The following is a 12,399-nucleotide window of genomic DNA, read 5'->3' on the forward strand; positions in this document are numbered from 1 at the left end:
CAGTAACATTGCAGCTCTGAAATATGGCCAAACTGGTGGCAAATGCCATCTTGGCAGCTTCACGCTTGATTTTCCTCAATTCATGGGCAGTTATTTTGCGCCTTTTTTGCCCAACACGCTTCTTGCAACCCTGTTGGCTATTTGCTATGAAACACTTGATTGTTCGGTGATCACGCTTCAAAAGTTTGGCAATTTCAAGACTGCTGCATCCCTCTGCAAGACATCTCACAATTTTGGACTTTTCAGAGCCCATCAAATCTGTCTTCTGACCCATTTTGCCAAAGGAAAGGAAGTTGCCTAATAAGTATGCACCCTTTATATAGGGTAATGATGTCATTACACCACACCACTCCTCATTACAGAGATGCACATCACCTGATTTACTTAATTGGTAGTTGGCTCTTAAGCCTATACAGCTTGGACTAGGGCAATATGTATAAAAAGTATCATGTGATCAAAATACTCATTTGCCTAATAAGTCTGCACACAGTGTATGTCACACACTCAAAATACTGTTTCCTCACACATTCCCGTTTACTTTCCATGCTGTTTCCTCATATATTCCCTCCCCCTTGTCCCCATAATATGTCCCATTCTTCCCCTCTTGTTCACCATACTGTTACATCATACATCCCCATTACTCTCCATACTGTGTTTGCACCCATTCCCCCATACATACTGTTTCCTCATAAAATCTCCTCTATGCTCCCCATTTTATGTCCACACTCCTTCACCTCCCCTCCATACTGTGTCCACAGCCATTCCTCCCCTCACTCTCCATACTGTTTCCTCAGACATGCCCTCGCACTCCCTATACTGTATCCGCACCCATCCTTCCCCACCACCCTCACTTCCCATATTGTGTCAGCACCTCTTCCCCCCCTCCCGCCCCATGCTGTGTCCATTCCACCCTGCTCCCCATACTCTTTCCTTATACATTCCTTCCCCCTCGCTCCCATACTATCTCCACTTACCAGTATGGGGAAAGGGGGTTGTAACATACTCATTCCCCCCTGCTCTCCATACTGTTAACACATCTGTTCCCACCACTTGCTCCTCATACTGTTTCCTCATACATCCCCCCCACTGTGTTCGCACTCATTCCCCCGTCCTTGCTCACTATGGTCTCCTCTAACGTTCCCCCTCCTGATATTGTTAATGCGCTTGTTCCCCCCCTGCCCCCATAATATGTTGGAACCCATGCCCTCCATCGCTCCCCAAATTGTTTCCTCTTACATCCCCCCTCTCAACACTGTGTCTGTATCCATTTCCCCCCTGCTCCCTATAATGTGTACACACTAATTCTCCTCTCTGTCTTCTCCCCATACTGTTTATTCAAATTCACCGTCTCTATTACAATAACTCCTTTGTGTTTCAGCTCCATTAAAACACTTACCACACCAACGAATGATCTGTGGCATCGGCGAGTGATGTCAGCAGCACTATCAGATGACCTGATCACACTACTGATGTCACCCTGACCCGGAAGTATTGTTGATCAGGGCTTCAATTGTACTTATGTCTGATAGACGCAAATAGAATTGTTTGCTGGGAACCAGTGCACTACACAATCCGAACAGGCAAATGTCATACATGCCCCCCTAGAAAAACACAATAGATGCATGTAAGTGACAATGGGCAAGGTTGGAAAAACTGATGTCAACAGGTAATGTCATGAGGCTGTGATGTCACACGACAGTCATGTGACATAGCAGTAGTAGACAGTGTTGTATTTCATCTTAAATGGCTGGTATGCGCACCCTTGATTATGTGGGTCATTACTTTTATTTGTATGGCAAAATAATGAGTACTACTGGAAAGAAATAAAGTCAACTTCTGCTGAACCTATATTGAGTAAAGTCAGGGCTGACGAGTGATATCTGTGGTTTTCATGGATGGTATTCATATCTGTGGCAGTCCTTGGGCCCTTTTACATGTGCATGATTTTTTGCAGACCGACCAAAGTGTTGGATCAAAATCAGTAATACAAGTCTATGGATCTGTGAAAAAAATCGTATTACATTCGGACGAAATCCACGGACTGTGAGAGTGTGGCGGTAACACCTGCAGTGTCGTCTCCACTGGGGGGGGGGGGGTGGAGGGGGCCTCTGCGCAGATTGGACAAAATATTCTGTGTGGTCTGATATGGGACAGTGTGTACCAGGCCAGCAGTGTGCAGATGTGTGGTGAACTGCTCTCGCCCCATTTATCAAGAGTGCTACATCTGATAGAGACTGTCTGTGAGAGATGTTAATGCCACATCGGGAAAGCGGGCATTTGCTGCCATACTGGGAACTGAATTTCCGAAGACATCATCGGCGTTGAGGCACAAAACCCTTTTGCTGAACCCGTTCCTGTGGCGACTTTTTCTAGATGGATGTCGGCCACTGAAGATACACATACTCCATTTGAATCTACCAAAGATACAGATACTCTACTGGCATCTACCTATATTCTCCCTTCGGTCTGATATTCCTAAGCCAGAGCAATGGAACTGTAAGCTCGGCCCTCGCGCAGATATTCTTGGCGGGAAGTGTGCGCACATTGTTAGCTTTTGGCGCCAAATTAGTTTAGATAGGCTTCAGCCAAATCTGCAGTTACTCCTGGCTATATAGAGTGGTGAACAGAGCATAGCCACTTTATATAGCTAGGAGCCTATCTGCCCACACCTGCAGAATTTTAGTCGCACATAGAGAGGCATTTACGGTTAGGTTCCCGAATAATAAGAGATTACCTTGTCGCGGTATTCAGGCACAATTGCATTGATCAATACATTTGCTAAATATCTCTTTTATTTCATATATCCTTAGCAGTTATACAATTTTCATTTTTCATGTTTTCCATTTTTTCCAGTTAGCCAAATGTATTTTTCATTGTTGTAATATTCCTATAGCGGTTATGCTTTACCAATATTTACTTATAATATACTGTTTAGTGTCCAGCCTTTTCACTTTACTGTAGTTCACACGGACTGACCGGTGGCAAAATTTGACCATTGATCTGTAAACTTTTCCAGATCGGAGGGCATTTGACTGCCTGTTTACACGGACAGACCAAAGAAAGCGATTCACACTGTCTGATTTATACTAAGTCTATCAGTGCGCTCAGGCAGCCATTGTCTACACAAAGTGATGCACTGCTGAGAAAGGTAATCTTTAAAGCTGAGCAAAAGATCATTTCAAAAAAGCAAACCACTTGCTCATTGGTTGATTGGCAGCCTATTTACATGGCTGTTACAATGACTATGGGATAGTTGGGTACCGGGGCTCCTAGGCTGTCCCTCAAGCTAGGGGGCCTTATGCTATCCCTAACTCCAGGGATACTCCTGATGGTGGAGAGGCCTAAGTTTCCTTCCTGGCACTGCTCCTGACCAATCCTGATCTGATTCCCCCTTCTACCCTAGGGAGAGATGGGACAGGAGTGTGATGAAACCCACAGAAAAAGACAGACAGGAGAACCAAAACTCTCTCACACAGCAAGCACACACAAAGGTAAAGACAATAGGAGGGTCAGGAGGCAAAACAACCCCAGGAAGGAAGTACAAAACACGGGTAAATGCCACAACTGCACCAAGCAATGAGCACAACTTTCACCAGTAAGTCTGGGACATCACACCTCACAGACCAACATAGAATAAACTATAGTTGGCATGGGTGGAAGGTTTCAACTAGCAAAAATAGGAGGGGCGCAGATGTGATAGGCCTCCCCACAATATGTACCTAAAGAAGCAAGCAGACCAGCAAAGATTAACTCTTTCTGGCTTGCCTACGAATCAGCACACAGCAGGTCGACGACCAAGTCTGCCTGTGTTAATTCCAGACACCAGAGAAACCAAACGGAGTGTCAGAATCTGCAATCTGAACAGCTCCCAACGCCGCCATGACAGTAGGCGAAGTTTATGCAAAACTCCATGTGAAAATGGCAAGATGATTGTAAAATAATATATACAAATATATTGCAGTGTCAATGCCCCTTTAACTTCTTACATGCTGTGGTCACGAGTGAAAGCAGCATCTAAGTAATGAGACAGGAGGGCCTAATCACTCTATCACCATCCATCCCATTCTGTATGTGATCGCATTGCAGGAGCACTGAAAAACATATTTGAAGCTTGATACTCAACATTTTTTGTTGAAAAAAAAAATATGTATGTTTTAATGTTTTATTTTACTTGCCACCATCTATCGGAGTGACCTCAACACAGATGTCATAGGGACACAATGGATTCTGCTTAGGCTGTGATAGAAATGCTATTTATTTAAGCCATTGTTAAGAACAAATATCCGACAATTTGAATTATGGAAAAAGGTCTTTTACAAGGCCCCTTGAAAACTGTAGCGGCTGGACTTATCAGTGTCTATAGCATGGCGGTGCTAAGCTGCACAGGACGGCATTTTATTACAGGTTTTGAATATTAAAAAAAATTGCTGAGTATTACAGTAGTATTACTGAATGTGGTTGTAACCTTCAGCCTTATGGGATGTAGATTGTGATTTTGTCAAAGAAATACTACATAGAATTTAATTTACCATTACCCTAAAGATTTTATTCTACTCAAAGGTGCAGCGCACAGAGAGGGGAAGACATAACAATGAGGCAAACCCTAGCCATGAGCCTTCCTATATACAGTATAGTAGCTATGAGCCTCCCTATATATAATACCCATGAGCCTTCCTATAAAGCAGCCATGAGCCTTTCTATATATAGTAGCCATGAGCTTTCCTATATATAGTAGCCATGAGCCTTCCTATATAGTAACCATGAGCCTTCCTATATAGCAGCCATGAGCCTTCCTATATACTGTAGTAACCATGAGCCTTCCTATGTAGCAGCCATGAGCCTTCCTATATACTGTAGTAACCATGAGCCTTCCTATATGGCAGCCATGAGCCTTCCTATATACTGTAGTAACCATGAGCCTTCCTATGTAGTAGCCATGAACCTTTCTATATACTGTAGTAACCATGAGCCTTCCTATGTAGTAACCATGAGCCTTCCCACATATAATAGCCATGAACCTTCAATATATAGTATCCATGAGGCTTCCCTTATACAGTCATAGCCGACAACCAGAAAAATGGGTTGTACAAAATTGTTGGCACCCTCAACTTAATATTTGGTTGTACACCTTTTTGGCATAAATAACTGCAATCAATCGCTTCCTATAGCCATCAACAAGCTTCTTACATCTTTTAATTGGAATTTTGGTCCACTCTTCTTTCGCAAACTAAACCAGGTCTCCCATATTTGAAGGGCTCCTTCTTCTAACAACAATTTTAAAATCTCACCTCAAATGTTTGATGGGATTTAGATCCGGACTCATTGTTGACCGCTTCAGAACTCTCCAGCGCTTTTTTCACATTCATTTTTGGGTGATTTTGAAGTAAATTTAGGGTCATTGTCCTGCTGGAAGACGCATGGCTTTCAGACACTGGGCACTATGTTATGACCCAAAATCCTTTGGAAATCTTCAGATTTCATGATGCTTTGTACACAGTCAAGGCACCCAGGGCCAGAGGCAAAAAAGCAACTCCAAAACATCTTTGAACCTCCACTATATTTTTCTGTAGGAACTGTGTTGTTTTTTTTGTAGGCCTTATTGCATTTTCAGTAAATAGTAGAATGATTGCTTTACCAAAAAGCTCTATGTTGGTATTATCTGTCCATTAGACACTTTCCCAGAAAGATTTTGAGTTACTCACGTTCATTTTGGCAAACTGCAGTTCTGATTTTTTATGTCTGTGTCAGCAGTGGGGTCCTCCTGGGTCTTCTTTCATAGCATAGCATTTCATGTCATTCAAATGTCAACAGATAGTTTCTGCTGACACTGATGCACCCTGTGACTGCAGGACAGCTTTAATATCTTTGGAATTTGGGGCTGCTAATCCACCATCCAGACTATCCTGCTTTGCAACCTTTCATCAATTTTTCTCTGCTGTCCAAGTCCAGGGAGATTAGCTACACTGCCATGGGTTATAAACTTCTTAATATTGCGCACTGTGGACAAAGGAACATCAAGATCTCTGGAAATGGACTTGTAACCTTGAGATTGTTTATATTTTTCAACAATTTTGGTTCTCAATTCATCAGACAGTTCCCTTCTTCTCCTGCTGTTCTCCATGTTTACAAGGGCACATACAGACACATAATGCAAAGATTGAGTCAACTTCTCCCCATTATCTGGTTTAAGGTGTGATATTCATATTGCCCACAATTGTTACTTGCCACAGGTGAGCTTCAATGAACACCATATGCTTCAACAAAATAGTTTACCCGCAATTTTAAAACATGCCAACAATTTTGTCCTGCATATTTTGGGGGGTTTGTGTGAAAATTATTTAAATTTTTTCTTATATATTATTATTAATATATTATATTTCTTATATTTCTTATTATCCCAATACGCACAAATTAAATAAACATGTGTCTCACAAAACAAGTGTAATTACAATAATTTTTTGGGAAAAATACTTAATTTTTTTAAACAATTTCAAGGATGCCAACACTTTTGGCCCTGTCAATTGTGGGGGTCACTTACCAGAGATCGGTTCTTGAAGGTATATCTTCACTTTAAGAGTCCAGCAAGTTTATTGCATACACATAAACTGACACTCCAGTCACATAACATAAGCCTTTTGGCTGCTTCAAAGCAACACAAATGTGGTATGGCGTCCATTCTTGGTCAAGACAAGTGAATCCTCATGCATACCAGCCTCTGCACACTGACCATGTGCCAAACAAAACAGCACCATTTTAACTAAATAGGACACAGCCAGCGTCGGACTGGCTACCGGAGGAATCTCCAGTAATACCGGGCCTGACCGCGGTTACCTGCACTGAACTCCGGAGCGCTCACCTGAGCTCCGGAGTGCAGCCTAGACTGAATCGCAAGTGCCGAGTGATTGATTCCCCAGCGATTCTGGTTCCGTTCATGACAGCTGCAGACAGGCCGGGCTGCACTCCGGAGCTGTCACCTGAGCTCCGGATAGCAGCTTGGCCTGTCTGCAGCTGTCATGAACTGAACCGCAATCGCTAGGGAATCAATCACTCGGCGCTCGCGGTTCAGTCCTGCTGCAGGACAGTCCAGGCTGCACTCCGGAGCTCAGGTGAGAGCTCTGGAGTTCAGTACAGGTAACCGCAGCCAGGCCTGGTATTACTGGAGATCCCTCCGGTAGCCAGTCTGACGCTGGACACACCACTGGGTGGAGGTATGTGAATAGGTCCCAGACTCACCACCTTAGGCCTCCTTCACAGATCAGTGTCTCCAGTACGTGTGGCGTCCGTTTTCACACGTACCGGAGACACGGGCACACGTAGACCCATTGACATCAATGGGTTTGCGCACACGTGCGAGAACACACATGTCAAAATCACAGCACACGGAGGGCAATACGCACCTTTTACACATCCGTGCAAAACATGCGTGGTTTTCACGGACGTGTGAAAGAGGCCTTACACAGTATAGTAGCCATGTGCCTTGCTATAAAGTAGCCATAAGCCTTCCTATATATAGTAGCCATGAGCCTATGATAAAGTTTGTTTCTTGTTAATTCAGTTTCTTATTTGGCTTTTTTTTCTGTTTTATTTACAGGTTTAACAACAAAAATAAAAAATCACAATGATAAAATACAATGCAGCGAAGTTTTCTTATGTGAATATACTTAACAGCATCTACAGAAAAATATAAAACTGGCACAATAATGGACATCAAAGTGGACACTAAGCGTGTTATTGAAAGGGTTAAATGACTTTGGGCCACTGATCTCACACCACTATTACATACATAGGGATGACCCGCATAAAATTCACGTGACTCCAGTTGGCACAAGTGGGTTCTGGGCATCACAAATTGCAGCAAAGTGGGAAAATAGCCAATTTTCACAGATTTGAATAAGTAACTAGTGTTTTTCAGGGAACAAATGACTTTAGGACACTGATCTCACATCATCACAAAAATAGTGATGTCACGCAATCCTATATAACAACCATGAGCCTTCCTATATAATAGCCATGAGCCTTCCTATATAATAGCCATGAGCCTTCCTATATAATAGCCATGAGCCTTCCTATATAATAGCCATGAGCCTTCCTATATAATAGCCATGAGCCTTCCTATATAATAGCCATGAGCCTTCCTATATAACAACCATGAGCCTTCCTATATAATAGCCATGAGCCTTCCTATATAATAGCCATGAGCCTTCCTATATAATAGCCATGAGCCTTCCTATATAACAACCATGAGCCTTCCTATATAATAGCCATGAGCCTTCCTATATAATAGCCATGAGCCTTCCTATATAATAGCCATGAGCCTTCCTATATAATAGCCATGAGCCTTCCTATATAATAGCCATGAGCCTTCCTATATAACAACCATGAGCCTTCCTATATAATAGCCATGAGCCTTCCTATATAACAACCATGAGCCTTCCTATATAATAGCCATGAGCCTTCCTATATAATAGCCATGGGCCTTCCTATACAATAGCCATGAGCCTTCCTATATAATAGCCATGAGCCTTCCTATATAATAGCCATGAGCCTTCCTATATAACAACCATGAGCCTTCCTATATAATAGCCATGAGCCTTCCTATATAATAGCCATGAGCCTTCCTATATAATAGCATGAGCCTTCCTATATAATAGCCATGAGCCTTCCTATATAATAGCCATGAGCCTTCCTATATAACAACCATGAGCCTTCCTATATAATAGCCATGAGCCTTCCTATATAATAGCCATGGGCCTTCCTATATAATAGCCATGAGCCTTCCTATATAACAACCATGAGCCTTCCTATATAATAGCCATGAGCCTTCCTATATAACAACCATGAGCCTTCCTATATAATAGCCATGAGCCTTCCTATATAACAACCATGAGCCTTCCTATATAATAGCATGAGCCTTCCTATATAACAACCATGAGCCTTCCTATATAATAGCCATGAGCCTTCCTATATAATAGCCATGAGCCTTCCTATATAATAGCCATGAGCCTTCCTATATAATAGCATGAGCCTTCCTATATAATAGCATGAGCCTTCCTATATAATAGCCATGAGCCTTCCTATATAATAGCCATGAGCCTTCCTATATAATAGCCATGAGCCTTCCTATATAATAGCCATGAGCCTTCCTATATAATAGCCATGAGCCTTCCTATATAATAGCCATGAGCCTTCCTATATAATAACCATGAGCCTTCCTATATAATAGCCATGAGCCTTCCTATATAATAGCCATGAGCCTTCCTATATAATAGCCATGAGCCTTCCTATATAATAGCATGAGCCTTCCTATATAACAACCATGAGCCTTCCTATATAATAGCCATGAGCCTTCCTATATAATAGCCATGAGCCTTCCTATATAATAGCCATGAGCCTTCCTATATAACAACCATGAGCCTTCCTATATAATAGCCATGAGCCTTCCTATCAGGGGCGTAACGACCGCGGTCGCAGCGGTCGCCATCGCGACCGGGCCCGGGCAGTTTGGGGCCCGCGGGGACCCGACAGATCAGCAGCCAGCTCCTCTCAGTGAGAGAGAAGCTGCGCTGATCTGTCACAGTGCACGCGCCCACTATATGACCCGCTGCCGCCCCCGACACCGGGCCCTCCTGCCCGATGTCAGCGGCGGCACCGGGGCCCCCCTCCCTCGTCACCGCGCACAGTAATAATGAAGCATAGAGCGGCCAGCGCCGCTCTGCATCATCATACTCCCCCTGTGCCTGCGCGGTGACGTCACTCCTGTGCGACTGCTGTGCCGAGTGCACAGAGCGCAGGGAGGGAGGACGCCGACCGGAGCACCGGGAGAGAGAGGAGGACGAGCAGCAGTGGAAGGAGGAGAGCAGGGAGTACAGCAGCAGTGGAACAAGGAGACGTCAGGACAGAGCAGCAGTGGAAGGAGAAGATCGGTGAGTACTTGTTTTTTTTTTTTTTTATATATATAAAGTGAGTACACGGTGGTCAGAGGCCTGGGGTGGGGAGGCTGCATGATACTGTACATGGAGGCCTGGGGTGGGGAGGCTGCATGATACTGTACATGGAGGCCTGGGGTGGGGAGGCTGCATGATACTGTACATGGAGGCCTGGGGTGGGGAGGCTGTATGATACTGTACATGGAGGCCTGGGGTGGGGAGGCTGCATGATACTGTACATGGAGGCCTGGGGTGGGGAGGCTGCATGATACTGTACATGGAGGCCTGGGGTGGGGAGGCTGCATGATACTGTACATGGAGGCCTGGGGTGGGGAGGCTGCAGGATACTGTACATGGAGGCCTGGGGAGACTGCATTATACTGTACATGGAGGCCTGGGGAGGCTGGCAGCATTATTATAGATGGAGGCCTGGGGAGGCTGGCAGCATTATTATACATGAGGCCTGGGGAGGCTGGCTGCATTATTATACATGGAGGTCTGGGGAGGCTGGCTGCATTATTATACATGGAGGCCTGGGGAGGCTGGCTGCATTATTATACATGGAGGCCTGGGGAGGCTGGCTGCATTATTATACATGGAGGCCTGGGGAGGCTGGCTGCATTATTATACATGGAGGCCTGGGGAGGCTGGCTGCATTATTATACATGGAGGCCTGGGGAGGCTGGCTGCTATATTATACATGGAGGCCTGGGAGGCTGGCTGCTATATTATACATGGAGGCCTGGAGAGGTTGGCTGCATTATTATATATGGAGGCCTGGTGAGGCTGCATAATAAACATGAAGGACACCTTATACATTGAATATAGAGGTGTAATATACATAGAGGTCTATGAGGCTGCATTATACTGGAGGTCTATAGGGCTGCATTAAAATGGAGGTCGGGGGGGGCTGTATAATACAAAATGAAGGGACACCTTATACATGGAATATAGGGGTGAATTATGCATGGAGGAGTATGGGGCTGCATAATACCATCTGAAGTTTTATGGGGTTGTGTTATAATACATATAGGACTATGGGGGCTGCATTATAATATATGGAGGACTATGGAGGCTACCTTATACATGGACTATGGAAGTGCATTATAAAACATGGAGGACTGTGTGGTGCAGTATAATATATGGAGAACTATGGGGTGAATTTTAATACATGGAGAACTATGGGAAATGCATTATAATTGAAGGGCTACTTTATACATGGAGGATTATGGGGGTGCATTATAATATATGGAGGGCTATGTATCTGCATTCTAATATATGAAGGGTTATGTGAGACCCTTTATACAATTATTTGGAAGGCTATGTGGGGGCTGTTATAATATTTTGAGAACTTTATACAGGGGGGACAAAGATACAAGTATGGGATGGAAATGTTTTGTGCTGAGGGAAAAAGGCTCTTTCCCTCAGCAGCCAACTTTCCCATGCTCTGCTATACATCTCTCAGCACCCAGCTTTCCCATGTTCTGATATACATCTCTCAGCACCCAGCTTTCCCATGTTCTGATATACATCTCTCAGCACCCAGCTTTCTCATGCTCTGATATGGGAAAGCTGGGTGCTGAGGACAAGATAAATATCAGAACATAGGAAAGCTGGGTGCTGATAGAGGGATTTCAGGGTGCTGTGGGTGAGAGCCAAGTGTCAGCGTCATTATCCTGTACCCCGAGTGTCAGTGTCATTATCCCTTACCCCATACCTCCCAACCGTCCCGGATACAGCGGGACTTTCACGCTTTACGTTGTTTGTCCCGTTGCCATGATCGGGACGGCCGGCTCCCGGGCTCCGCCCCCACCCACTCTCTCTCCGCCTCCCTGCTTTTCCCTCCTACCATCCCAGTAGACGTGGCATAACAGAGAGGAGCGCTGCCTGTGCTGCTGCTGGTACAGTAAAATCTCCCCAGCGCTGATTTCCCTCCCTCCCCCCCCCCTCACCCCCGGCCGGAGCCTCTCTGTGCGGTCGGACCGGCCGCCTGTCTGTGCGGTCGGCCGGCCGCCTGTCTGTGCGGGTCGGCCGGCCGCCTGTCTGTGCGGGCGCCCCCCGGCCGCCTGTCTGTGCGGGCGCCCCCCGGCCGCCTGTCTGTGCGGGCGCCCCCTGGCCGCCTGTCTGTGCGGGCGCCCCCCTGCCGCCTGTCTGTGCGGGCGCCCCCCTGCCGCCTGTCTGTGAAGGCGACCGGCCACCTCACTGTGTGGGCGACCGGCCGCCTCACTGTGGCTCCCTGTGTTTCCATGCTGGAGGCCCGCCGGCTGCCTGCGTGTCCATGCTGGAGGCCCGCCGGCTGCCTGCGTGTCCATGCTGGAGGCCCGCCGGCTGCCTGCGTGTCCATGCTGGAGGCCCGCCGGCTGCCTGCGTGTCCATGCTGGAGGCCCGCCGGCTGCCTGCGTGTCCATGCTGGGAGGCCCGCCGGGTGCCTGCGTGTCCATGCTGGAGGCCCGCCGGCTGCCTGCGTGTCCAT

This window comes from Anomaloglossus baeobatrachus, chromosome 4, assembly GCF_048569485.1.
Source record: "Anomaloglossus baeobatrachus isolate aAnoBae1 chromosome 4, aAnoBae1.hap1, whole genome shotgun sequence".
Classification (NCBI taxonomy): domain Eukaryota; kingdom Metazoa; phylum Chordata; class Amphibia; order Anura; family Aromobatidae; genus Anomaloglossus; species Anomaloglossus baeobatrachus.